Source organism: Erythrolamprus reginae, chromosome 3, assembly GCF_031021105.1.
Source record: "Erythrolamprus reginae isolate rEryReg1 chromosome 3, rEryReg1.hap1, whole genome shotgun sequence".
In the NCBI taxonomy this organism is placed as follows: Eukaryota; Metazoa; Chordata; class Lepidosauria; order Squamata; family Dipsadidae; genus Erythrolamprus; species Erythrolamprus reginae.
The window spans coordinates 28,723,873-28,751,072 of NC_091952.1; the positions used below are offsets into that span (position 1 = coordinate 28,723,873).

Consider the following 27,200-nt stretch of genomic DNA (forward strand, 5'->3'; position numbering starts at 1 on the left):
GAGCCCTAACCGCTGGGGAAGAACCCAAGGGGCGGGAGGGACGAGAAGGAGGAGGAGGTAAGGGAAGCTCATTGATGGAAGAGAGTTTGGCATCAATGGCCTTAGACAACACAGCAAAAATAGATTGGAACTCAGGAGGTAAATTAGAAATATCAGCAGGAATGGCAGAAGAATCCCTAAAGGCCTGGGAGGATCCTGGCTGGGAGGAATCTTCAATAATATCTGGTTCCTCTGGCCCTATGCCCCATAGGTTAGGTTGGGGTCTGTCTAGGTTAGGCTCATCCAGAGATAACACAGGGACCCCAGAAGGAGGTAGATTAGAAGCCTCTGGGGGGTCTTGACTACTGAGTACTTGGGCCTGCACTTTTAAACGTTTTGCTGATTTGTCATGGATTCTTTGTAGGGCTAGGTCCCTTCTCTTCTCGGCCCTGGTGACCTTAGTCGAGGGGCGGGCCCCAGGAGAAGAGGAGGAAGAGGCCTGGGGGATACTAGTAATCTCATCGCCTGTAGGCCTGGCCTCTCTGGGACCTTTAGTTGTGCCTCTCTTGGGAAAGGAAGCCATAGTCTGAAAATTAACAGAAGACAAGGCTGAGCCAATAACTGAATAGAAAAGGAGAAGAATTTTAAGGACTTCCCAAGAGGAATGGATCCTGCTTCGAGGCCTCGAAGCTGCTGAGACGTGAGGACAATCTGGGCAAACCCAGAGTTCGTGCCCCCAAATCCAGCGGGGCCAGCCTCCCTAAACTTTTCAATTAAGTAAACCAAGGCACTCTGGTTGGAGGCTTAGCCGGTGGAGAATTTAGCCTGGGACCCCCAAGGCCCGCTCCGGGATCCACGCGGTGGACTGAGGCCTACGCGGCTGGCAGGAGGCCAACACGAGAGGCCTAGATTTAAAAAGGGCGCGAAGGCCTTCGCGCCGAAAAATCGCTCCGAATATGTCTTAAAGGGGAAGCGATCAACTAAGTCCAGGAGACTAGAAAGCCGTCTCACTCCGCAGGAGGTATTTTTTAAGCCCTTTAATATATATGCAATAAAGAATCAATTAATACTTGCACTAGAACCTCCAGGCCAAAGGATTAAAAGAATCCACAAGCGGCCGCGGGGATCGTACACGGCAAAACCGCCGGGGGAAAACGAAACCGCAACTTCTCCAAGGGAAAAAAGCCGAGCCGCAAACGGCTGGCGCTATCAGTGCAAGTAAAACAAATAAGGAACGAGCTATCACAATACAACCGCAGGATATGCGAACTGAGCGAATTCTGGGGAAGGGGCGGATCCGGCAAGCTTTTTTAATACTAGGCTCAGTTCCACCGGATTGGACATGAGCAACCCATGTGACTGCTGGACCCGCTCCTTCAGTACGGAGAATAATGGAAATGGATTTTATTGGTTCCCAGCCCATTGACTTGCTGGGAACCAATTAAATCTACAGTATTTCCTCTATTTCCTATGGGATAAGGATCTGAGGGGACGGGGTGAGAGGGAATGGGAGTCGGAATCCCGACACGCCCCTCCTGGCCGCCCTCTTAACAGCCTCCCAGTCTCTACCTTGTAACTGCTCCAAGCTGCAGGAAGGGTAGGGCTGGCTGCAATACCGGCAGTTTTGGGGGGCTCCTTTCCTCAGCGGTTCAGTTCGGTACCTCCAGGCAGCTGCACCAACTTTTTCCTTCCTGGCAGCGACGGCTCCGGCGGCTTACCTTCATCACATGACGTTCCTGACGCTGCTCCTCCTTGTAGGGAAGCCGCCGTAGAGACTGGGAGGCTGTTAAGAGGGCAGCCAGGAGGGGCGTGTCGGGATTCCGACTCCCATTCCCTCTCACCTCATCCCCTCAGATCTTACATTTCGGATAGTAAACAAAATTTTCTGTTCAGTATCCGAATTTTTGTTTGGATACCGAAGCAAATTTTTGCAGAAAATTTTGTTTGAAATCCGAAATGTATGAAAACCGAGGCGTTTGAGAACCGAGGTACCACTGTACTGTTTTATCTTTAAACAGTTCCTAAAACTAATAAAGAGGGTTTAAATCAACTATTTCTAAAAAGATATCTGACAGCCAGTTTGCTACAATAGTTAAGGCATCAGGATAAAAACAGGAAAGCTGTGAGTTATAGTCCTACCTTAGGCACTATGCTAGCTAGCTGAGTGACCTTGGGCCAGTCACTTTCTCTCAGCCCTAGGAGGCAGATAATGGCAAACCTTACCAAAGAAACTGAAGGGAGTTGTTCAGGTAGTAGCCAAGAATAAAATATGACAGAACAGAAGAAAAAAGAGAGATAGATCTGCAAACCTTTAATACATTCTCTGGCTATTAAACCTTATTTTAAACATTTGAACAATATGTTCATTAAGAAAAATGGTTTTGCTGCCAACACATTAGAAAGGAAGGGGCTCTAGCCTACTGCAGATATTGCTCCAAAATTCCTTTCTTTTATTATTTCTTAGGTTGCAATGTGATCCAAACAAGGGGTTAACAATTCTGAAATTATCCAGAAAATATTTGATAACAAAGCAAGGATTCTCTTTTTGACTTGATTGAAAATAGTCATCAACACATTCAGAAAACATGGCAGGCTAAATTATGGATACACAATTGCGTTTTTTTTTCAATTGTAAATTTTATTGAGTATCATGCACATGTTTAATCCAATTAAACATGCTTAAAATTGCGGTAAAAGTCATACCTCAAATTATTTAATAATTTATTAAGAAAATTTACATGGCCATCCAACTCACTCACGGTAACTCTGGACGGCTATCTTATCCCAGACTTGTATTTACATAAAAATCTATGTTGGTGCAAGGCTGTATAAAATGTATGTATTTAAATGACTGACAACTAAAATAGTTTGAAAGTATTATCCAGTATTATTTTTAGACAGTTTAATTCTAACATTTTGTAAGGCAACTAACAGACCTTTACATAGCACAACCTGTAACGAGTGTGGTCATATATAATTTTAGTATTTTAAAAATAAACACATTATCATAAAATTACACCTCTTCACAATTATTCTATCCCACTTCATATTCATAACAATGAAAAAGTAAAAAAAGCAAAATAATTTATGAGCACATATTGGAGTATTGAGATGGGAACCAACAATTCCCCACGTAGACATCAGCTCAGCTTCAAGGCAACCAAGTATTACATCAAAAGTCCATTATTCTGTAAAACTGGGAAGAAGAAGCAGCCACAAGTTTAAACCCCAATGATCTTCTGATAACAATGAACAATGGGTTGTTGTATTCTTCATTCTGGCACTCTTCATTATTGTCTACAATAAATATCCTGATCTAAGTTATATTTCTGAGTCTTAAATCAAGTCCAGCAAAAAAGTTGGGCAAGCCATGAAATGTCAGGAGATTTGTGATTTACTGCTGAGTACTGATCAGAGGAATTTGTCAACATGATATAAAAATTCTTGTCAGATCTATTAAAGCCATTGATATGCATCCATATTTCTCACTTAGAACAATCAATCTAGGAAGCTTCTATGTTTCTGATCATTTAGAGGCATGAGTTCCTTGTACATAACATACAAATCAGCTAATTGTGGTAAATAAATGCTATGCTGCATTTACAATCAAGTAAATGCTACATTGATTTTTTATATTTTAAGAAATACGTTCATTTAACTGAGATTTTAAATTTAACCCTTAATCATAGTTCTCATTTAAGGTCCTTATAGCTCTTTTAAAAATACTTCAAGTTTTTTCCCACCTTGGTGCCCCATTTTGAATGAAAATGTAATGTTGTTTTATATCAAATAGGCATATTACCAAACAGCTTTTCTGTATGTTCTGAATTTTATTAATACAAGTCAAGGTCATTTCCTGAAAGATATGCAGCACTGTGCTGCAAACAAGCCAGGCTTCTCTTTACTTTCCTGTAAGACTGGGGGATGGGTGTGCATGATGGCAGTTCTTAACACCTATTCAGCAATATTAAATATAACACTTTCTGATAGCTAGGGTTAATGGAAGGAATAAAATATTCAGTATGTTTCTAAATGTACACACCGACACAATTATTGGGGAGGGTTAGATTGTTTGTGGAGGGAGGTTGTTCTTTCTCTAGATCAGAGAAATACTAGCAATGACAATAACATTTTAAAGACAAAGTCTACGGTTGTAATTATATTCCCAGTGGCCCCGGGAAAATATTCTGCTGAATTTTAACCACTGCTATTTTGTCTCACATTTCCACTGAGCATATATGCAGGGGATGATATTATAAAGCTATAAAATTACTGGTCTGAATTTCCTTTAAATTCAACATAAAAATAAATAGTATAATAAAAAGCTTTGTGCACATTTCAAAGGCATTTTCTAGAAACTATTTGTGTCTTATTTCTATATTAAATGTATTGCTCTGGATCCAAGAAACAATATTAAAGGTGGTTGTTGTTGTTTTCTAGATCACAGCAAGCACATTTTGGCGCCCTTGCCAACTTAGGGTATAAATCAGGGAAATTATTCTAACATTGCAAGATGTAGACTTTAGATATTTAAGAGCCCAGAAGATGGCGGGAGGATTTGTAACTCCCGTGCACTGTTGACAAGTCACAAAGCATAAATAGTATTTGAAACAAAAATACATTATTCTTTAAACTAAAGTTCCATGGAAGCGTAACAGGAAACCAAGACTTCTCTTACTGTAAAAAGATTAAACATGTGAAGTAAAAAAAAAAAAAAGGAAACATAAATAGAACTTTATTTCCTTAAATAAACTTTTAAAGTGACTATTTCCTATGCTTTAATTGACTATTTAATTAAAAAATGACCTTCCAATCTCAGATCCAGTGACTGAAAAAGACTAGAAAAGGCCAGACAAACATATTTCCAATACACATACAAATGTCTCCATAGACATAGATCTACTGGTGATGTTTTATGTGAAAGTGGATCGTAAGATAAAGTGGCTCAAGGGAAGTTTGAGTCAGAGAACATTTTAAATCCTTGTTTCTAGACGCCTTACCTAATGAGTGTTCTCTCTTCTATTAATGCTAGTAGAATAGTAATGGCTTAATTTTCTTGACTGGAATTGGCTAAGAGAACCATGAATCACTGGACAACCTACATTTAGTTTCTATAATACTAATTGGGATTTATTTATTTATCAAATATAGTTGCCACCCATCTTGTGGCTTAGATGACTCTGAGTGATGTTCAGGCAACTCTGAATAAAATGTTCTGTCCACAATCAAATATGTTCTAACTTTATTATACTGGACACTTACCGGTACTTGGAAATGTATTCTTGTCAGTAACATTCACACACCATCTTCACCTAGAGGAAAAAAATCACAAAACACTAGTTAGCTATTAAAACTAAAATAGTTTATTAGATATACAGAAAAGCATATTTGCTTTTTATGATACAAAGCAAGATCCTATTTTTTAGGATATTGGTCCTACAAAGATTGCACTACTATGGGACACAATTCAAATTGTTTGCTACAACCTTTAAAATCCTACTAGGGCGGACATGAGAGGTGCCACATGGGTACCTGCCAGAGATGAATTTATTTTTATTATTATTTTGTAACCATTTTTAATTGTTCAGTATTCACCATCCAGAGCCACCTGTTTAAGATGGGTAGCTATAGAAATTTCTAAATAAATGGATGTCATATCTAAATAAATAAATTACTCTGAAAAATGCCTTCAGCATATTGGTCTACTAAAGAGTAATTATCTGCTCAGAAACAGATTATTATTCCTAATTAGCACAGTTTCTGCAATCAGCTCCAGTCAGCAGAGGAGGCATGCTGGTAGAGGCAAAGATCTACTATAATAACAGCTTTTGTCTGAAAACAGACACATGCCAAATAACTTCTGAACCAGCGTGTTTCGTCAACGTGTGGCTTGGCTTTGAATTTTTTTTTCTAAATCTTTCTTCGCATGATTTAGTATTTCAGCCTTCAAAATCATGGCTGTCAACATCATTGCCAGTCATTTATATCAGCTTCTGGATCAATGCAGGCTCCAAGACATATAATTATGCAATAATATAATTATGCAATAAGTAGCAGTTTTAAGAATGAGCTAGACTAGTGATGGCGAACCATTTTTTGCTCGGGTGCCAAAAGGATACAGGTGAGACAGCACACGCCTGCGTGCCCACACCCATAATGCAAATGCCCCTATGCACGCATGCGCACACACCCCACACTCGCCCCCATGCATGTGCACAGACTTCACCGAAGCTCCCGGATTCTGGTAGGCCTGGTGGGCCATTTTTCACCAGCCCCAGACTTCAGGCTTTGCTAAAGCCTGAGGAGGGCGAAAACAGCCTCCTCCACCCTCCGGAAAACCAAAAACTAACTGGCCAGCAGGCAGATGCACACTGGAGCTGAAATAAGTAAATGCTTCATGTGCTCTCAGATATGGTTCTGTCTGCCACCTGTGGCACGCATGCCACAGGTTCGCCAACAGAGAGCTAGACTATCAGAAACTCCACAGGTGCTAAGCCCCTTCTGAAAGGAAAGTAATTTTAAAAATATTGGATTGTGTGGAAATGAATAGATTGACAATGAAAATTAAAGATAAGGAAGATTAATAATACATAATGCATGGGGAAAAATTTATAATTGGTTAGAAAATGAATATGTATAGAAGATAAGTAATACAGATTAAAGGATCAAGGGCATTAGTTACCTGCCTGGAGAGAAACAATAAAAACTTCATTTTTAAAAAAGAAACTCCACACATGTTTTGTCCAGAAGGCCATGGAAGGACCTTGAAGTTGCTGCACATTTTAGTAATTACAGATGTTTCACATTTCATGAGATCGAGAGGAAAGCTACAATTATGAGCAAAGAGGTTCATCAAATCAACTGTACCAATTTACTTCCCTGTATAAAGATTAAAGAAGATGACCTTGAGGGAAATTTGCAAGAACTGTTGTGACCAAGACAAAGGAGACAAATAATTAATTGGAATTTAAGGGGAAAGGATCTGCAGAATAACTAGATTTGAAAAAAATTGTTTCCAAATTTCAATAAAAGTATTTCTAGTACCATGATAGCACAGTGGTTAAAATACTATATTGTAGTCTAACTTAATGCTCATTGCCAGGAGTTCTATTCTGACCAGCTCAAGGTTGACTCAACTTCCTATCCTTTCAAGATCTGTAAAATGAGGACCCAGATTGTTGGGGGCAATTTGCTAACTCTGAACCTTTCAGAGAGGACTGTAGAATGATATATAAGTTATTGCTATTGCTAGTGTTCCTGAGGAATTTCCTGGTTGGGTTGACAATAAACATTGATGGTTAAAATATTACTATTTTTTATATTTGATTACAATTTAAAAATGTATTAAATTAATTAATTATTGCAAAATTCATTTTGAGATATAGCTGCCCATGTTTTAAGTATTATTACAACAGAATCCATTGTAACATTCCTTATTTTTTTAAAAAACTATAAAACGTTATAAAACTATATAGCCAAGAATTACTTTTGGTGATATGGATGGCTATATAAATTTTATTAATTAATAAATAAAACAAATAAATAGTTCAGAGATAACACATATTTGAACTCCTTTTTTGTTCTTTTGTAATATAAGTATTATTCAGAAGCTACTGGTACAGCTGTGGAATTATTACTTTTCCCATTTACTGTGTCTACGACACATAATATTTAAAATATTATTAAATCTTACTAATGTAAATAATTGTGTGTTTATTCACGTACCTCACAATACAGTATTTAATATGAAAAGGAATAATACACAAACATCCTTACATATTATGCATTTGTATTTTGCTTAAAATCCAAGCACACTCGGCTATGGTTGATGAGTGACCTTGAGGCAGCTCTCAGAAGGTAGTTGCCATAGCAACATTATCACAAAAGTGGCTCATCCTTTGCAACATACACCAACCTGGTGCATCATATGTTACTAGATATAATTCAACTATTCTGTAGTATTGCTGAAACTGTAATGTGCATTGCAAATAGAAGTAGCAGTTAAATTGCTTTGTATCCCTGCATTTTCTTTTTTCTACAAATGCAATTAACACTTCCAAATTCCAAAAGTACATTACACAACATTATTTGAATAATGCAGCCCATATTTATGATTTTAATGTCAATTATCTTATGCGCAATAACAAAAACCCTCTTGTTTTGGGAGTTTTCTTACTATGTTATGTGAGAATAGGTGACAAACGTCACACTAATTTAGGGCCTTTTCTGTTAAACATCGAAAGGAATTCCTCTTTTGGAATTATGAATACATTTCTAGATTCTTATTTTGGACCATTCAGAATTGATGAAATGGGGGAAACACATAATTCAAACCAAGAAAAAGCCAGCATTCTACATTCACTAAATTATATTTATAAAAAAGGTATTAATTAAACTTGGTTTGATAACATGGTTTCAAAATAGGATCTCTTATCAGAAATATATCAGTTTGTTTGTTTCAGGTAATAAAACAAGATCTAAATTTGAAAAATGAAATATGATCTTATGCCATAAATAACCATATATACATAAAGGCAATTTTAATTATATGGGATCTCCATATTAATATTCTCTGCATTTTTTTCTTTCAATAATATTTGTTTTCTTTTTAATTTTTCAATGTTGCACAGCAGTGTTGCATTTTTATTACTGGGGTTTTTTCCTGAAATCTAATGGGTGTAGTACAGTATATAAACAAGCATCTGATTCAAAATTATGTCAACTGCTTAACTGAAAGGGATCAGATTCAAAATATTAATATTATAATTAAATGTTTTTCATATTTATTAATTGCAACAATAATAATTTTCACAGAATTCTCTCTGGGATACTCTCAAACCCAACAAGCATTTATTTCATTCAGAACTGAACAATAAAATAGTTAATGCTTAACTTGTCATTTAAGAATTGTCCTATATGTGAGAACTGAGATTGCTGAACAATTATCTTAAGAGAAAAAGGAAGAAGGGGTAGAAGAAAAGACTGTAAGGAAATAAACTGCAAGATGGATAAGATAAAATACATTTTTGTTTCTGGTGCTGTCACATAATTAATTTTTGAGGTTATTACATCAGTTTACTAAAAAAAGGGGGCAGATTTTTAAAGAAATAAAACATCAACTGATGCATATAATCAGTTATCAAGAAAGTAACATTTTCTATAATTCTAAGGAAGAATTTCAGATTCCCAAGTTTAAATGTTGTGTTCAAATATGTCTGCTGAATAATATTTTGCTGCTCTGTATCCAGGAGTGAGATTCTACCAGTTCGCTAGAACCTGTTGTTAATCTTCTAAGCAGATCTAAGGATTGCTTCTTCCGGGTGTGCTCTTTCTGGGGAGCTTAAATGATCTCTCTGCTAAAAGGTTTCACTTTATGAGCAAGAGTTGCCTTTCAACTATTTTAATTCCTCAAAGTGCTCTGGCACCCTGCCTGATTTGTAACTCCAACTTGCAGATCTTTTTAATCTAATAATTGGTAATTAGGGCAAAATGTTTTTTTGTATTTTTGTACAGGTAATCCTTGACTTACAGCAGTTCATTTAGTGACCAAACTTATTATTATTATTATTATTATTATTATTATTATTATTATTATTATTATTATTATTTATTGGATTTATATGCCGCCCCTGTCCGAAAATTAATGACCATTGCAGCATCCAGGCAAGGAGAAGTGAGTGGTGTTGATGTGAGTGCCACCCAGCCACTGGTCATTAGGGCAGAGAACCAGTTGTTAAATTATTTGAATCCCATCACTTTGACTGTATCTAATAATAAATTTCCCTTTAGGAACAATATAACTGATGTAGCTTTTATTGTCAGAAGTTAGAGCTCACATTTTAAGAGATACATTTTAATTATCATGGATATTAGTTACCATAATATCTTCATTTGTAAAAGTACCTGAGTTTATTTCAATGTTAGTAAGAACTTCAGTTTAGGAAATAGCTATACATAATTGGCCTTTTTAATGTCTCAGATTAATTCCAAAAAATGCTTCACATCACACATGCACAAATATAGTATCTATTTGCAACGTCCTAAAGCAGCCAGGTCTCTTCCTGAAATTGAGAGGCAGCCAAAAGAACCAAGAGCTTTAAGAAGTTGTAGACAGCACATTTTGAGGATGGAATCTGAAGTGCTTTAGAGCCCTAACATACAGTGATGTTTTATCACTAACTCTATTCATATGAATCAATAACTGTAAAAGAAAGTCCATGGAAAAGAAACACTTAACACCTGATCATAGAAAGAGATCAACTATCAAACAAAATATTTTTTTTACTATAGATCAGGAGTGTCAAACTCAAGGCCTGGGGAGCGGATCCGGACAGCAGGATACTTAAATCTGGCCCACAGGGCTGCCTTAGAAGTAGCAAAGGACTGGCCGCAATGCCTCTCCCAGTGAAAATGGAGCTCAGAAGAGCCACATGGGGGGCCCTGAGCTCCATGTTCACTGGCAGAGAGCTGCAGGAGGCTGCTGTGGCTGAAAATGGAGCTGGGGGCCCGTTTTCGTTAGCAAAGTGCTTGGGCCACCACAGACACCCCTGACATGAGTGATGTCGACCTGGCCATGCTCACCCTGGCCACACCCACCCTCCCACCCCGAGGCCAAACACAATCCAGATGTGGCCCTCAATGAAATTGAATTTGACATCTCTGCTATGGATTATAGGAATATAGAAACATAGAAGATTGACAGCAGAAAAAGACCTCACGGTCCATCTAGTCTGCCCTTATACTATTTCCTGTATTTTATCTTAGGATGGATGGATGTTTATCCCAGGCATATTTAAATTCAGTTACTGTGGATTTACCAATCAGATTATTAATACATTGTTTAATTTTGATAAAGTTCTCTGAAAACTTTTTTAAAATAAGATTTAGCTGCTAATCTAATTATTCTGAAATAAGCACATTTTCAAAATTATTGCAATAAATTTGCCTACTTTAAAATTGTTTTTCATGATAATCCCCAAAAAGCTATGGCCCCAATCCTTTCATAAAAATTTAAATGTGAAGCAAATCTGGCATAAATTTATTATTGTTGTTGTTAGAAGTCGTGTTTGACCAATCATGACCCAATGGACAACATTCCTCCAGGACTTCCTGTCCTCTATCATCCCCTGGAGTCCACCTAATCTCACACTGACTGCTTCAGTGACCCCATCCAGCCACTTCATTCTCTGTTGTCTCCTTCTTTTTTGCCTTCTATCATTTCCAGCATTGGGCTCTTCTACTTTTGGTAGTTCAGACCTCATTTCAGAGAACAAGTTTGTGTTGCACAAATGCAGCAGCAATTTGCAAATTTTCAGCAATATTACAGATAGTCTTCAATTTATGAACATTTGTTTAATGATAGTCCAGAATTACAATGCTTGAGAAAGGGTGCTTCACAGTCTGTAAGGGCCTTCCAGTAACATAAAACATTGCTCTACCATCTCTATGATCAACGTGATTGAGCTCAAGGTATTTAGCAATTTGGGCGCACTTACAAACAGTTGCTAAGTGCCCCACGGTCATATGACTTGTTACTTGTAATCTTTGGACTGCTGACTTCTGAAAGTTATGAAAGGAGTTGGACTCTTTGGCAGCTCTGTTCCTGCCAAAGGAGTTCCCTTCTGTACAGTTAGGGGAGCTGAATGCTTTAGTAGGGTGCAAAAATGGAGCTAAAATTCTGAAAAATTCAGCTTCATTCCTGTGCACCGCTGAAGGAGTTCCTTTCTGTGCACAGAGAGGAGATGAACCCTTCAAGTAGCAGCACCTTCAGCCATTCCCCAGAAATGACTAGAAACCGGAAGGTAAGGAGCATGGGGTGCCTCAAGCAGGCACCCGGAGGTCCAGCACAGACAGCCTGTATGAGTCTCTTTTCTTAGTAGCTGAAAGTAACACTTGGGTTTCAGCAGGGAGGATTCATACAATATACCATATTTTTCGAAGTATAAGACACACCTATATTTTAGAGGTGGAAAACAAGGAAAAAAGTGTTCTGAACCAAATGTTGTAGTAATATATTATTTAATAAAATACCAGTGTAGCAGAATACTTTTTACAACCATGTACACTTTTTACAACCATGTACACTTTTTACAAACTGCAAACTTCAGACTTGTGGACTTCAACTCCCAGAATTCCTCCTCCAGTCATGCTAGATGAGTTAATTAGAGGGCAAAAACAACCTCTTTTTTTGTGAAAAATGGGCCATTTTTGCCCTGGTGTTTTTGCAAAAATGGGGTGGGGAAGGGGTCTGGGAAGCCTGCAGACAATTCTTGGGGACTGGGGGAAGGCAAAAATACCCCCATTTATGTGAAAAACATGTTTATAAAATAGTTCATAAACATGTTATTACTAATTCTTACATCAACCCCATAAAGTTCATCGGATTACTATTTCTACAAATAGAACACAAATAACTTGCTTTCTGTGGTTATTACACAACATCAACATTTCAGTAGAAATATTCGTAACCACCCAGTCACTTGTTAACATATGCAGTTACAGAAATCAAACAAATAAATAAGTCCTAAGACTGGTGAACAAAACTTTCATTCAATATGGAAATATACCAGGATCTGCACAGCACAGTTAAATGGGGAGGGGGGCAGGGATCGATTCTGCCCCTCAAATCCCCCAATGGAAAATAGGGAATAAATGTATTGCCTTCCACAAATTCAGGATGGCTGTGGAGAATAAACAGTCATTTAAGACTGCCCTTTTTGTGTAATTTGAATTCTGTTTTATATTATAATTTGTCTCTATTATAAAACTAGCTGTACCCAGCCAAGAGTTGCTGTGGCTCAGTCTGGTTTGTCTGATTAATAACTCTGTAACATGCAACAGATAACTGCCCATGTGACAAGCAATACAGATGTAGAGGTAAACTGCACATGCATATTCAAATGCAATGGTGTGTCAAAATTTCAAAGTAACCATTGAAGAAGGTCATGCTTTAAGCACCTGCGTGTTTTTACCTGTCACAAGTGTGACATCTATATAACGTAATAGCAGGTATAAACAGGCATATTCAAATGCAATATACCTGTTGTGTCAAAATGTCAAAGCAATCAGTGAAGAAGGTCCTGTTTTAAGCACCTGTATGTTTTTATCTGTCACAGGTGTGATATCTATATAATATAGGTGCATAAAAACGTGCATATTCGAATGCAATGCTGTGTCCAAATAAATAAAAAAAATAGTGAAAATGTAAATAACTGTAGGTAATCGAAAATTATATCAAGAAAAGATGCATTGGTGTAGGAATTGAACCCCCAACCCTCGGGACTTCATGCTCGTATCCCTCCCACTCGGCTAGGGACCCGTTGCCGATCTTTTACCACACTTAGCTAACTCCATATAAATGGACCATTCTCATTGGTTTAAATTATCACCAGCCAAACAAACCGTGGCTCCTATCTTTTTCAGCAGCCAAGCCAAACACACCTATCATTTTCAGCAGCCTCAATAGTAAGCAAATCCCTGTTCACTGTGTCAAAATAAATAAATGAATTTAGTGAAAATGAAAATAACTGTATGAAATTGAGAATTAAAAGGTGCATTGGGTGTAGGAGTCGAACCCCCAGCCCTGGGGACTTTATGCCTCTATACCTCTCACTCGGCCAGGGACCCATTGGAAGACCCGACCTTTTACCACACTTCGCTAACTCCATTGAAATGGACCACTCTCATTGGTTCATTATCACCAGCCAATCCAAATGCGGCTCCTATCTTTTTCAGCAGTCAATCAAAACGCAACTCCTATCTTTTTTCACCAGCCTCATTGCCAAGCAACTCCCTGTTTTTACCTGTAACCGGTGTGACATCTATGTAATATAGGTACATAAAAATGCTTGTATTCGAATGCAATGCTGTGTCAAAATTTCAAAGTAATTTGTGAAGCACTTTAGAAGATTTAAGGTTTTGAACAAGCAAACATTTACATTTTTATTTATACATATTCACATAAGTTGAATATTTCAACTATTTATATTATGGATGTAAGGTAAGTTATATTGTGTTGAGACTGGTGAGTTGTCTTAGTTTTGTAGCATTTGTCATGATTTGCAAAAATTGAAACACTATTTATTATGGAAGGTCCTAACTGTCTTTTCATAAACTAAATAGAACAAGCATATAACAAGCAGTTGTTAATAGTTTATATGTTTAAAAATTACATATAAAGTTTATTCACAAATACAGTATATCTTAAGAGAGGAATGAAATAAACGTTATATATAGATAATGTACAATTATGTTATTAGATTTGTATTTGTTGTAAAGTGCTACAGCAAATATCATAATCAGACATAACAAAGCATGATTTCATATTTATAAACAAATCGTTAAGGGGTTTTGGATTTTCCCCATCATCCTTTTACTCCTTGATTTAATCACAAATTATATTTGATAATTTCGTTAGAGCTAAAAAAAACATTTTATACTAAAAAAAACCCTTCAATTTGATGGAGAATTCTTTGTAAGAGTGATATTTTTAAGCTATTATCATGTTAAAGCATTGAAAAACTTAAGCCTTTATTTTGCTAAAAGATAACTGTTTTCTTAATCAAATTATAGTTCTTGTGATTACAAGAAGGATAGGCAGCCCTGCAGCAGACTGAGTCCCGGAATAAAACGCAATTATAGCAGTAGGAAATATATTTAAATGACAAATCTCGGTATTCTTTTATGGATGTCAACAGTACAGACAGGTTATAAATCATCAATCAGCTTTTGGTAATGTGATCAAATACTTAAATGTAAGAAAAATCAAACACTAAAGCCTGAATAGAGGAGACATTTAAAAAGTAGTTGAGAAAGAAAAATAATTGTCCCTATTGCAAATGAGGGTTTGGGGTTTTAGCAAAATCTAACATTTAATATTTCTTTTCCCCCCATTCTCTATGTAAAACTAAAATACTATTGTACCCCAAATTCCCTATTTTAATTTTTTTTAAATTGTTAAAATGGAATTTAACAAAGAAATTTGGTTATATCTAAAAATCCAGAGTGCCTTTGAACATAGACTCATAAAATCATATACAGGTCAAACTGAAAAAATTAGAATATTGTGTAAAAGTTCATTTATTTCAGTAACGTAACTTAATGAGAAAGACTCGTTAAATGCAAGCCATGATTTGTCATAAGTGTGATGATTATGGGGTACAGCCAGTAATGGGCAGCCAAAATGTTTACTGCCACAATGTAGGTGTGGCTTATTTTGTGGGTGTGGCATAAATGTCATGTGGGTAGGAGTGGCTTGCCAGCCATATGATCAGGTGGGCATGGCTTGAACGATCATCATCGTTCAAGCGAACTGTTGTCTTCGACTTACAACCTTACCAGTGTCGCTCGCTGGGATGACAATTTGCTTCCTGTTTCCTGCGCTCTCCTTCTTGGGTCGCCCTCCTGCCTCAGGTTGGGTAGCTAGGCGAACAGCTGCTGCCAGAAGCATAAATGCTGCCAGCGCCGCTTCCACCCACACCTTCTGCTTGCACCTCAGGTGAGAGGTGACTGTGTGAGGCTGGAGGGGAGCCAGGCAGGAGAGAGGGAAGCTCGTCCCAGGCCAGCAAGGAGGAAAAAGGAAAAAAAGCTCAGTATTAGGTCTGGGCTCCTTTTGCAGCAATTACTACCTCAATGCGGCATAGCATAGAAGCTATCAGGCTGTGGCACTGCTGAGGTATTACAGAAGACCCGGATATTTCAACAGCAGCCTTCAGCTCTTCTGCATTGTTCGGTCTCATGTCTCTTATCTTTCTCTTGGCAATACCCCATAGATTTTCTATATTCCTGAAGCTGCCCTGAACTCTCCAGATTCCAAATACAGCAAACCAGAAGTGCATTTTTCTGAACTTCCTGTTTGTCCGTTCGGTGATTTTTTTTTGCCTCAAGGGCTTCAGGGAAGCCTCCCTGAAGCATCTGGAGGACAAAATGGCCTTTTCCAAGGCCGAAAATCAGTTGGCTCGAACTGACACAGGGCAAAGTCTCATGTGCTGTCTGATATGGCTCCATGTGCCACTTGTGGCATGTGTGCCATAGGTTCGCTATCACGGCTCTAGACCATCCTCCATGTGATAGCCCTTCAAGTGTGTGTGTGCATGTTTGTATGTGTACACGTATATCTTCAAAATGACCCAAGATATGGAAAATGAATTCTAGAAAACAGATACTTCAATGTACAGTGGTACCTTTACTTAAGAACGCCTCTATTTAAGAACTTTATTAGATAAGAATCGGGTATTCAAGATTTTCTTGCCTCTTCTTAACAACCAATTTCTACTTAAGAACCCAAGCCTGGAAAAATTTCCCAGGAAATTTGAGAGCAGCACAAAGGCCCGGCCAGTTTCCTGCCATTCCCCCTTTAATCCCTGCCATCTCGGGCTTTTCTGGGCTGCCAGAGGAGCCTTTTGGTGGCGCTTAAGAAGGCTTTGACAATCCAGAGTGAACAAAGCATTTTCCTTTCTCTGGACGCTTGGAGAGGGAATAAACCACTTCACTATGGTGATTCCCTTGTGCTGCCTCCCACACATCTGGCACAAGGTTGCCTCCTGGAGCGTCTGGGCACAGAAAGGCAAAAGAGGGCACTTCACCCCGGCCAAATCAACTCGGCTTCAGCCAAACTGAGGAATTACCACAGTGAAGGACTACAAAGTGAGCGAGCGAGTGAGAGAAGAAGGGAGCCCTTCAGCATGGGAAGGAAGAGGAAGCAGGTAGTAGCAGCAGCAGCAGTAGCCTTTCGGTCAAAGGAGCGGGAGGTTCCCCCCTCTCACCTGCCTGGGTTTCTCGCTCTGGCACAATGTATGGGAGGCAGCCTCGCGCCGAGTGTATGGGATATGCGTGTTCCTTCTCGCCGCCTCAGAGTCCCGGGTTTTTTTAAGCCTTAAAGTTTTGGATTTTTTTGATTCCCCTCACCTCACCTTCTTCCTTCGGCAGCGACTGTCCTCCTATGAGCTTCCTCCTACGAGCTTTTATTTCTTTCCTAATGGGTTTGCACACATTATTTGCTTTTACATTCCTATGGGAAAAATTGCTGCCACTTACAAACTTTTCTACTTAAGAACCTGGTCATGGAACAAATTAAGTTCTTAAGTAGAGGTACCACTGTATTAAGTCTTCAGAGAGGGGTGGCATACAAGTCTAATAAATTATTATTAATAATTATTATTATTTATTAATGTAAATTCTTAATAATGGATCAGTATGAATGTTTCATATTTACAATATGGTATTCTGAAGCTTACCTCAGTCGATCTGAACAATGATTAACTTCTTAAATAAAAATTTAGAAATATTAAAATCATTTGTTGAAGTTTGTTTTCAGAACTAAAATTCTGCTAGTTGCCTGCATATGACAGATTCAATAGTTTAACATTCCATTCAGAGTGAAAACTGCTGACCAGACTATCAGCAATGTAAACATGATGGAAGTATTTCCAATGTAATGGAAAAGATTGGGAAATTCACTAGGTAACATCTTAAAACTGTGTAGTTCATTCTGATATTTTATTCTACAATACACCAATTAATATTTGGTGTCAAATTTGCTTCGGAAATTTTGAAAGATTTTATAGCTTTTAAAGTCAATTGAAAAACTATATTCTTGCTACAACTAGAGTCTCCACTTAGTAACTGAAGCTAATTCAATAACTTTGGGGCAGAACACATACAACACTCCTTTCTAAGCACTATAGTTAGTGATAAAGTGGACTGCAATACACAAAAGCTTTTCTGCATTCAACAGACATAAATTATCCACTATAAGCACTTCAATGATGCCACAAATATAAACAATAGTCTTATTGTAGCAAGATTATTGTTTATATCTGAGTTGTTGAAGTGCTTTCAATGGATCATTTAAACCTACACTATTAAATATAGAGTATAATACCCAGATTATATCTATACTGAATAATGTCAGAGAAGTATGTAATCCTTCATCACAACTGCAATAGTTTCATTACTAGCAAGCTTCTAATTAGCTAATACCTATTTATTTGTAATATATAAGAATTTCTTCCAACCAACCAGCAAAGAAAGGGTAAGAATTGATACTTTTCTTCCTGCAAGTATCAGTGTAACACAATAGATACACAGCATATAGTAATAACACATAGATGTGCACTGAGAAATAGGCTACTATTTTTACAAAGGTGCAGTACAGAAGCACTTCTATATCCACATTTTGTAGATATCTCTTGCATATTATTGGCAAAAATACACTAAATCTTTTCTTTATTAGAATAAAGTCTTTTTTCAAAATTACTGACATAACCTACATGCTATTAGATTGCTATTATAAACACTGAAAGAGTGATGCAAATCACAATGTGAATTCAATCAGTCCCTACAACAGCTAGAACAAAAATCCATGCCCTTAAAGAATATAACCCAAAATGTATTACAGTATTATACTTTCTGATAATTCATGATTCATGAATCAGGCTTTGTTCATAACCTTCATTTTTACTCTTTCCTTCTTTTGGGAACTGCAATCATTTTTTTCTCTTCCTTTTTTTTTTACACATTATTTTTTCTTACTATCATTATTAATAAGATGCCTACAATGCAACTAATAAGCATTTGGTGGTACAGCACAGACTTTAATGTGGAATCCTTGGTGCCCTCTGAGCTTGATTGTTTTCTTGCTAACGTTTCATTCATTACCCAACTAGGTAACATCTTCAGTGTTAAGAGTGTGAGGTTCGCTTTGTTTCTTTACAGTATCTTATAATAAAAATTATATTTTATTAGATTTGTATGCCGCCCCTCTCCGAAGACTCGGGGCGGCTCACAACAAAATCTTGTCCTATCAGAGTTGATAGAAGTGTTGTTATGTCTGTGATAGTTTCTTGATTGCTTGCTATTTGACTATCTTAGTTGGTAGTTTTATTTTTTATGATGTTTTTATAAACCACCCATCTCCCTCATAGTGTATGTGTGTGCACCCTTGATTAGGATGTTTTCTGCATGTTTGTCTGGTGTTAATCCTGGTATTAGTTCCAGTTTATCTGAGTAGTGATTGTTAGCAAAGAGATATTCTGGTCTTTGTTTCCTTTTTAGCTTTTTAACTGTCTCTTTTAAACTGTGCTTAAATATTGTTTATTTCTATGTACCTGTTGATGATTGATTTGTCTGATTCCAAGCTTCTATTCCACTATGGATTCCAAGGAATCCACAGTTCAACCCTAACCTACATATGCTTCTTCTATTAGTAAGACTTTAAAGCTTGATATTGAGGAACACATGGTTTGGACAATTTGATAAAAGTCCTTAAAAACAAATACTGTAAAGCAAAAATAGGCAACTTGCTACTTTCCAGACTTTCACTTCACTAATCATCAGGCTGCATGCCCAATGTCAAGAGACTTTGGGAACTAAAGCCCAGAATTAAAGCCACAGAGAAAAGACAGGAAGTTGGGCATGCCAGGAAGGTTGCTGCAAAAGGAAGATGGGGACGGCCTCAGATGGCGAACAGGAAGTCAGCCATGCTGGGAAGGTCTCTGATATAGAAAAAGGGACAGGCAGACAGGAAGTCCCTCCCAGCTAAAATAAAAGGTCATGTGGTAAGTCATGTGGTTTGTTTGGCACGTTTGAGTTTTAGTACTCATCACGTCTTCCGGAACCAATTAACAAATACCAAAGTACTACTGTAAACCAGAAGTCAGAGAGTGCTGTTCTGATCTAAGCCCAGGGATCTAAACAAATACATTGTGTGGTAACCTTTGCAGGGAAGCATTCCCTCCTGTGATGGTGTCCCTTCTACAATGTTTTTCTTTCTGTAAGTAATAAAATTTTGCCACAGAAGTTTTTTGTTGTTTGCGTCTGCCATATAAAAATTGTTCAGTACAGCTGATTATTTTAAATGGCTGGAATAGCTGTCATCTTAAATCGGAATAAAAGGCAACAACTTAAAAATACTTGACAAAGACAATACTACAGGTAGTCTTTGACTTACGAGCAAAATTGTGTCCAAAATGTTCATTGCAAAGTGAAACAATAATTAAGTGAGCTGTACCCCATTTTTCGATCTTTCTTGCCACAGTTGTTAAGTGAATCAATGCAGCTATTAATAACGCGGTTATTAATATTATCCCATTGATTTTGCTTGTAGGAAAGTTGCAAAAGGTGATCACATGGTCTCATGGTCCCATGAGCCAGTTGCCAAAGATTTGAATTTTGATCACATGACCATGGGGATAACTGCAACCATGGGGATACCACCCTGAGTCTCTGTGAGAAGGGTGGCATAGAAATCTAATAAATAAATAAACAGTCTTATGTGTGAAAATTGGTTCACATAAATTGGTTATAAATCAAATTACAGTGCTTTCGAACAATCGTTAAATGAATGGTTGTTGAGGACTACACTTATCTGATCCATGTGACCTAGTCTCAGTGACCCTGGAATATTCTTGGATCTGCTCTCTAGGATGGCTGAAGACGGAGTAGTATTAAAACACATCCTATATGTGCTTTCTAAAATTGTAAGAGGTCTTAAATGAGTTCTGAAATAATGTAACAGGAATCATTTTTGGCTACCTGCTGGATTAAATTATTCAAATGTAAGTGCTCATGACACACAGAAGGAGATTGCTTTAAAACTTTCTGATAGATGACTTCCTATAGTTCTTTGGCTAATGATTTATAGGTTATGTTCAGGAGTTGCTAGATGTGTAACTCCTTTCTATAGCAATTCTTATGCTGAGGGCAATTTTAAACTTCGTGATCTTGATTAGGACACATAGTATGATTGATGGTGCAGATAAAAGACTTCATTTTTCACTTGTAGGTATTAACATTACAGGCATTATTTAATATCTGTTCACATCTTGGATCCTCATCCAAGGAATTTTCCACAGGCGCTGAAACCACCTCAGTGAGCTTGATGGCTTCAGTTCCTGACCAGCATGCAAAATGCTGAAAAGAAGTCTGCTACTTGATTATCTCTATGCCAGGAACTTACAAATCATAAATTGTAATAGCATATAGGAAAGACCTTGGGAGACTGGACAAAGAGAGACTGCCAAGGGATCAATCAGATAAGAGTCACAATGGCCCACAGCTGAGTGTTTGGCAGGGCAAAAGGCCCAGAAGACCTTCACCCTAATTTATGTTAATACAGTACAGCCTTACAATAAAATAGAATTAGCTCATCTGGTTGCAATTCTGTCACTCTTCCCAAGTAGACCCAACAGGAAACACAACTAGATGAGCTAATTCTATTTTATTGTAAGGTTACATTAACAAAATCTTTCAATTATGAAAGTATGAAGCGTTCCCCATCTCCTTTATAAACTGGTCCATTGGGCAATTGCAGGCTATGTCTTCTCCGAGTCCTCAGAGAGGGGCGGCAAACAAATCTAATATTATATTATTATTATTATTATTATTATTATTATTATTATTATTATTATTATTATTAGACTGTTACTTCGGATCTTTCTCCATGAAAGAGCTATGTGAATTACTGTATTAAGTTTTCCTATCACAAGATAAACTTTTGGCCATTTGCCTGGATTACTCTATTGATCCATACTTTATCTTCTCAATGGTCTTTTGAGTATTTCCCCTATATGCAATACCTTCCTTAACCCAGCTTCTGTACAGAGAAAAGAGGGATCGTCTTGAAAAATTCTGATGGCAAAGGTTTTTAATCTAGCCAAATACAGTGGTACCTCTACTTATGTGACCAGATTCTTAAGTAGAAAAATTTGTAAGAAGAAGCAATTTTTCCCATAGGAATCAATGTAAAAGCAAATAATGCTTGCGATTGGGAAGGATGAAGGCCCCGTTTCCTCCCAGGAGATTCCTAGAGAAGCTCCATGGAGGTTTCTCCCAGCCTTTTCCGGCCCTACTTCCTCCCAGGAGATTCCTAGAGGCCCCACGGAGGCTTCTTTCTGCCTTTTCCGGTTACAGTTTCGGAGGATCGGGTTTGTAAGGGGAAAATGGTTCTTGAGAAGAGGCAAAAAAATCTTGAGCACCCGGTTCTTATCTAGAAAAGTTCGTAAGTAGAGGTGTTTGTAGGTAGAGGTAGCACTGTGATTACAAATGTATGAGTCTTTTTGGAATCTGAATCTTGGCAAATGTAGTATTTGGCAATCAAAATGATTAATATTTAATTGGCAGGATGCACAATACAATTATTGATTGATTGATTGATTGATTAGATTTCTATGCCACCCCACTCCTCAACTCACAACAATAGAGCCTAAAAGTTAAAAGTTATGTTGCTAAGCGAGACAGTTAAGTGAATTTTGTCATTCTTGCTTTTCAAGACACAAATAAGAAAATAAAACAATAAAATAAAACAAAATAAAAGTGTGCTATGGTTACTACTCTGATACCATTTTCCCTACAAGCTGCTCAGACAGAATAGACAAATGCTAACTAGAAAAATATTTGGTCTGGTTTGAACTATATGACTCTTTTTAGAATGAAGTGCAATACAAAGATGTTATATTGCAGGTAAGAGCTATCTATTCCCAATCTGACTGGGGGTAATGTTCATTTTCCATCATCTTTAATCAATACAACCACTGATTATATTCTAAAATATTTGAAACGTATCCTATTGACAAACAACCTAAGAGAAATTTCCATAAAATGCTGCATAAAATTTACAAATATTGTGTCAGATCTTAATGAACAAAAATTATAATAATACCCCAAAAATGCTAAGGATTTTTAAACTCATGTTATATTACATTTAGTTAATATAATAGCCAAAACCGTAGTTCATTTTCCCACACAATCACATTACCTAACATAGTAAACCTATTTTAAATTGGTATTAGAATGGAGAGTCATGCACCTCTTCAGATATGGCCTCCTCAAAAAGACGAACAAAGCTACTTTTGAGGCTTTGGCGAACTGGCGCTCCCGAGCGCTGTGGTGCCACTCTATTTCCTTCTCTGATATGGAGGAGGATGTAGGCGCCTTGGCCTTGCTTGAATCTCCTTTGGGGGTGGATCAGGAGCCTTTGGGTGCCCTTTGACCTGCCCCTCCCCCCTTAGCTAACCAGCTTCCTTTAGTCTGCCATGGAAGCTGTTCCCAAGGGTAGGCTGAGATGGAAAAGGACCAGGAAAGGCTAGGCAGCTGCTGGCCTGAGCAAGCAGTGGTCTTGTAGAGTCTGGGTGCAAGGTCTCCTGAAGGCGTCACTATCGAAGAACCCCACCGCAAGAGGGAATTTGACCCAGCAATCAAGTCTAGAAAACAAAATGGTGGCCGCTATTAAACGAAGAAAAAATGGCATCCGTTATACAGAGGGAACAACTGAGACATTGAACTAAAGAACTCTGGGACCCAATGGCTTTAAGAAGCTTAAGAAGCTCAAAGGAAAGGTCTCCAGTTGCTGAGAGAAAAGGGGAAAGCTCTACCAGGCACTCTCCCCAGGCCTGGGCTGGATCCCAATCCAAAATGGCAGCCATGACAAAATGGTGGCCACTATAAGATTGAGACATGGTGGCTGGTGTACAAGAAAGCAATTGCAGCTTCAAAACTGAGGGGCTTAGGACCAATGTTTGAAGGCCCATGAAAAAACTCCCAGATGCTGGAATAAAGGGAAAGTCTGTGCTAGGCTACAGCCTCCCCGGGCCCCGGCCAGATTGCAATCAAAATGGCGACAGCAACCATACTGAACAAAAAAAGTGGTGACCAGGAAGAAAAGAAAAATTTTTTAAAAAGAGAACTGCAAGAGCCGCCGACCGCAAAGTCATGTCTGTCTGTTCATAAAGCTTGTCCCAAGAGATGTTCTTGAGGGGGGGCATACATCCCAGGGTCTGGGAAGGATCCGCTTAGCCGGCCCTGGTTTAGAAATTAATTAGGGATCTGTGCCACCAACATCAGGGGATCCCAAAGCACAGGTGAGCCCCCAGAATCATCCTGCTGTAAGAGTTATCGGACTGGTGGTGGTTGTCCCAGCAGACCAGGAAGGACCTGCTATTCTTTTATGGCCACATCGCTGAGCCTCCAGTGTCTGCATCATTGGGGTTCCCTGAATGGATTAACCCCAGAAAACAAGGGCCAAAGAAAACTGATAAGCGACTCCTGATAAGCCAGCCAGGTTGTTACTCACCAACCCTTGCACGTGAAGAAGGCCAGTAGCGATTCACAAGCAATCCTGTTTTAGTAAACAATCTTTCTCAGAGAAGAAATGAGAAGGTAATAAATTCAATCTGCATGGAATTGATTAAAAAACGTCTCCTTGAGTGACTGAGTTGTAAAAAAAACTGCCAAAGCCAGGCGAGCGAAGGAGAGTGGCCAGCCAAAGTGATACAAGCTCAGTCTTCAGGCAGATGGAAGTTAATACCCACACGTGACTACTCCTGCCAAGAGTACCGGAAAATTTTAAGTGCTACCAGTGAAAATTCAGACTAAGGAGATCAGACATACTTAGAAACACCCTTTTGATCAACAGACTAAAAACTTCGTAGAAAAATATTAATTTCTTTGAGGAGGAAGGAGTAACTGTCAGTGGGAAAGCCTATAGCTACTTAAAACAAAACAAAAAACTAATTGGGATAATGGGAGATAACTGAATAATCAGTAACAAGCAGAAATGAACATAAAAATGTGAGAACATGATATAAGATCCTTTGATAAATTAGTGAAGACAAAATGGTTGCCATAACACATTTCCAATAACAGTAAACAATGAAATTATGCCACCCGAAATTACTAGCAGAGCCAGTCTTTTCTCATCAGATGCCTCTACAGTGGATTCAACTCTCCATTCTGACCAGTGAAAGTACAAGTAAAGTGATTCATTGCACCAGAACTGTTAATGATAAGTCTTCTACATACAACTGGTCATTTAATCACTGTTTGGATTCAGAAAGAGTGCTTTGCATCCCATGAAAGATTTCTGCCATAATAAAATCCACACATCTTCATCACCATCATGGTTATGGTTCCAATATCACATTTAGATCCTTGATATATCAGTGACTTTAATTCTATATTACATTTATGACTGTTGGCTTGCCAAGCACCCAAGGTTGCAAAGCACCCCACGATCATATGATTGTCATTTGCAATCTTGTCTGCCAGCTTCCTCAAAAAGTCAATAAGATGGCAGGAAAGGTTATAAGCAGAAGGAACAGACTGCACTTGCTACCTAGCTATCCAGCCATGCATGGGAGTCCTCAGCCAGCTTCAGGACTTATCCTCAAGTAACTTGCCTTTCTGTTTTTCTTCAGCTTCTAGCAGACATGTAAGCCAATGCTTTCTGCAGATGACACCTCATGTCATTTTGCAAGTGGGCACTATTCTCGCAATATATAAAGCTGCCCTTCTTTTAAAAAAAAACCTCTCCTAAAGAATAGCAATTGTCCATTTGCCGGATGGCACAAAGCAGCTTCTATAAGAAGGCTGTACAGTGTTCCCTCGATTTTCGCGGGTCCGAACTTCGCAAAAAGTCTATACCACGGTTTTTTTTTAAAAATTATTTAAAAAATACTCTGTGGGATATTTGCACACCAAGGGTTTTCTGGGGCTGTGCATTTTAAGTCTCCTTCCCCCCCCCTCCTCCTCAGCTGTCCTGCTTCTTTAAATAAAAGCTCCGTTTCCACCCCAGCCTTCCGATTCCACCCCTTTAATTCTTGGAGCGTTGCTACGCTCCAATTGAAGCCGAGCCTTACTGCCGCCCGCCATCACCGCAGCGAGCACAGCAAAGCCTCCTGCTTGCCGCCCCATTGCCCCTGTGGGTTCTGGGGGTAAGTAAAAACAGGAATGAAGGAGGGAGGGGGAGGAAGGAAGGAAAGAAAAGAAGCATCTCTACTTCACGGAAATTCGACTTTCATGGGCGGTCTTGGAACACATCCCCCGCAAATATCGAGGGAACACTGTACCTCGCATCTGCTGGGCATGTCTGTCAGAAGATGCAGAAAAATATAAAGTTAAGTTGCATGCCAGTAGGCCCTGGAGTTGGCTGAAGACTTCCATGTGTTGCTTTGTGGTGAGAAGGTGTCAGTGCCATGACAGTTTTGCATGTGTCAGTAACCCCTGGAAACACTCAAACACTCATTGTTGGACAGCTGGCTAGGAAAAAGACCAAAGGCCTCCAGGGCTGCAGCAACTTCAGGTGTGCCAGTAGGTCCTGGAACCAGCCAATGTTTTCAAGCCCCAAGTCTTCCCCAACCCAAGCCATTCCCACATTCCTCCTAATACCCCATGCAATTGTTTAATGAATGCAACTAGATGACCCAGGGTTGCTTTCATTAATTGAAGCAGTCACATATTTTATTTAATTACTACTTTGCTCCAGCCCTAATTGCAGTCATAAGTTCAGCAGTACCTACTGTGATCAAGTTATTTCTCCTTTCTCTGGAAGTACTAACAATTATTATTCTGTGTGGGTAATAAGGAAGTTACCAGAGACCTAAGAACCCGAGGCACGTAATGTAGGATTCATAGAACCTATACATCTTCAAACTGTATTATCAGCCTTTTTAAAAAAAATGATTGAAGGTTCTATTCCTCCTATTCTTCTAGCCAAATATTACTAGGAATATGTCATTTGAATATAAGAATGATATAAGTTCCAAATAGTATCAACAAAACATGATGGCACTGTTTCTGCAACCAACAGCAATATTTTTTTTTAAAAAAAATACATATTTCTGGCTCCTGAAGACTATAACAATAATGTTACTGGAGGCAGTATATTGAAATTTTGGACTGGTTGTTGCTGCTATTGCAAGATAGATTCCGTAAGCAAAGTAGGTTCAATAATGCATTTCAAAAGACTCAAAACGTCTATTTTTTTTTTTGCTTTTCTCCTTGAACCAAAGTCTCGCATTGTCACTATATTAATTGAGACATCTTCAAAAATAGACTGAAGGTCATATAAAGTATACATATTCCACTATCCACAAAAATATGAGAAAACTAAAATAAGATGTCAGATGGAAACCTATATATACCTCTAAGAGATTAAAAATACCTTATGAAGAAAATTTAATAAGAGAAAAGAACACAAATGCTGCCTGTATACTATCTAGTATGAACATTATTTAAAGTTCAGTTTAAGACTTGACTGAATGAAAACGAAGAACATCTAATAAATGAATTGGAACTCCTTTCATGTATCATAATTTCTATCATCTCTTAAAACAGGAGTCAGCAATCTACAACCATGGACTGTCCACCCAAAATCATCCAGCCCAAAAATTATATTCATCCAGGCCAGAGGTGGGTTGATCCCAGTTCGGACTGGTTCTATAGAATCG

The 27,200-nt window shown here is 38.2% G+C and overlaps 1 protein-coding gene across 2 annotated transcripts in view; it reads right to left on the reverse strand.

Annotated features, from left to right (window-relative positions):
• Positions 1-27,200, reverse strand: part of NCOA3 (nuclear receptor coactivator 3) — a 114,903-nt gene that overhangs the window by 83,501 nt on the left and 4,202 nt on the right. Inside the window, exon 2 of one of the 2 annotated variants that reach the window (XM_070744661.1) lies at positions 5,242-5,291. The gene's annotated coding sequence lies outside the window, so the exon portion shown is untranslated. The remainder of the gene's footprint in view (positions 1-5,241; positions 5,292-27,200) is intronic. The other variant, XM_070744660.1, reaches the window with a different exon arrangement.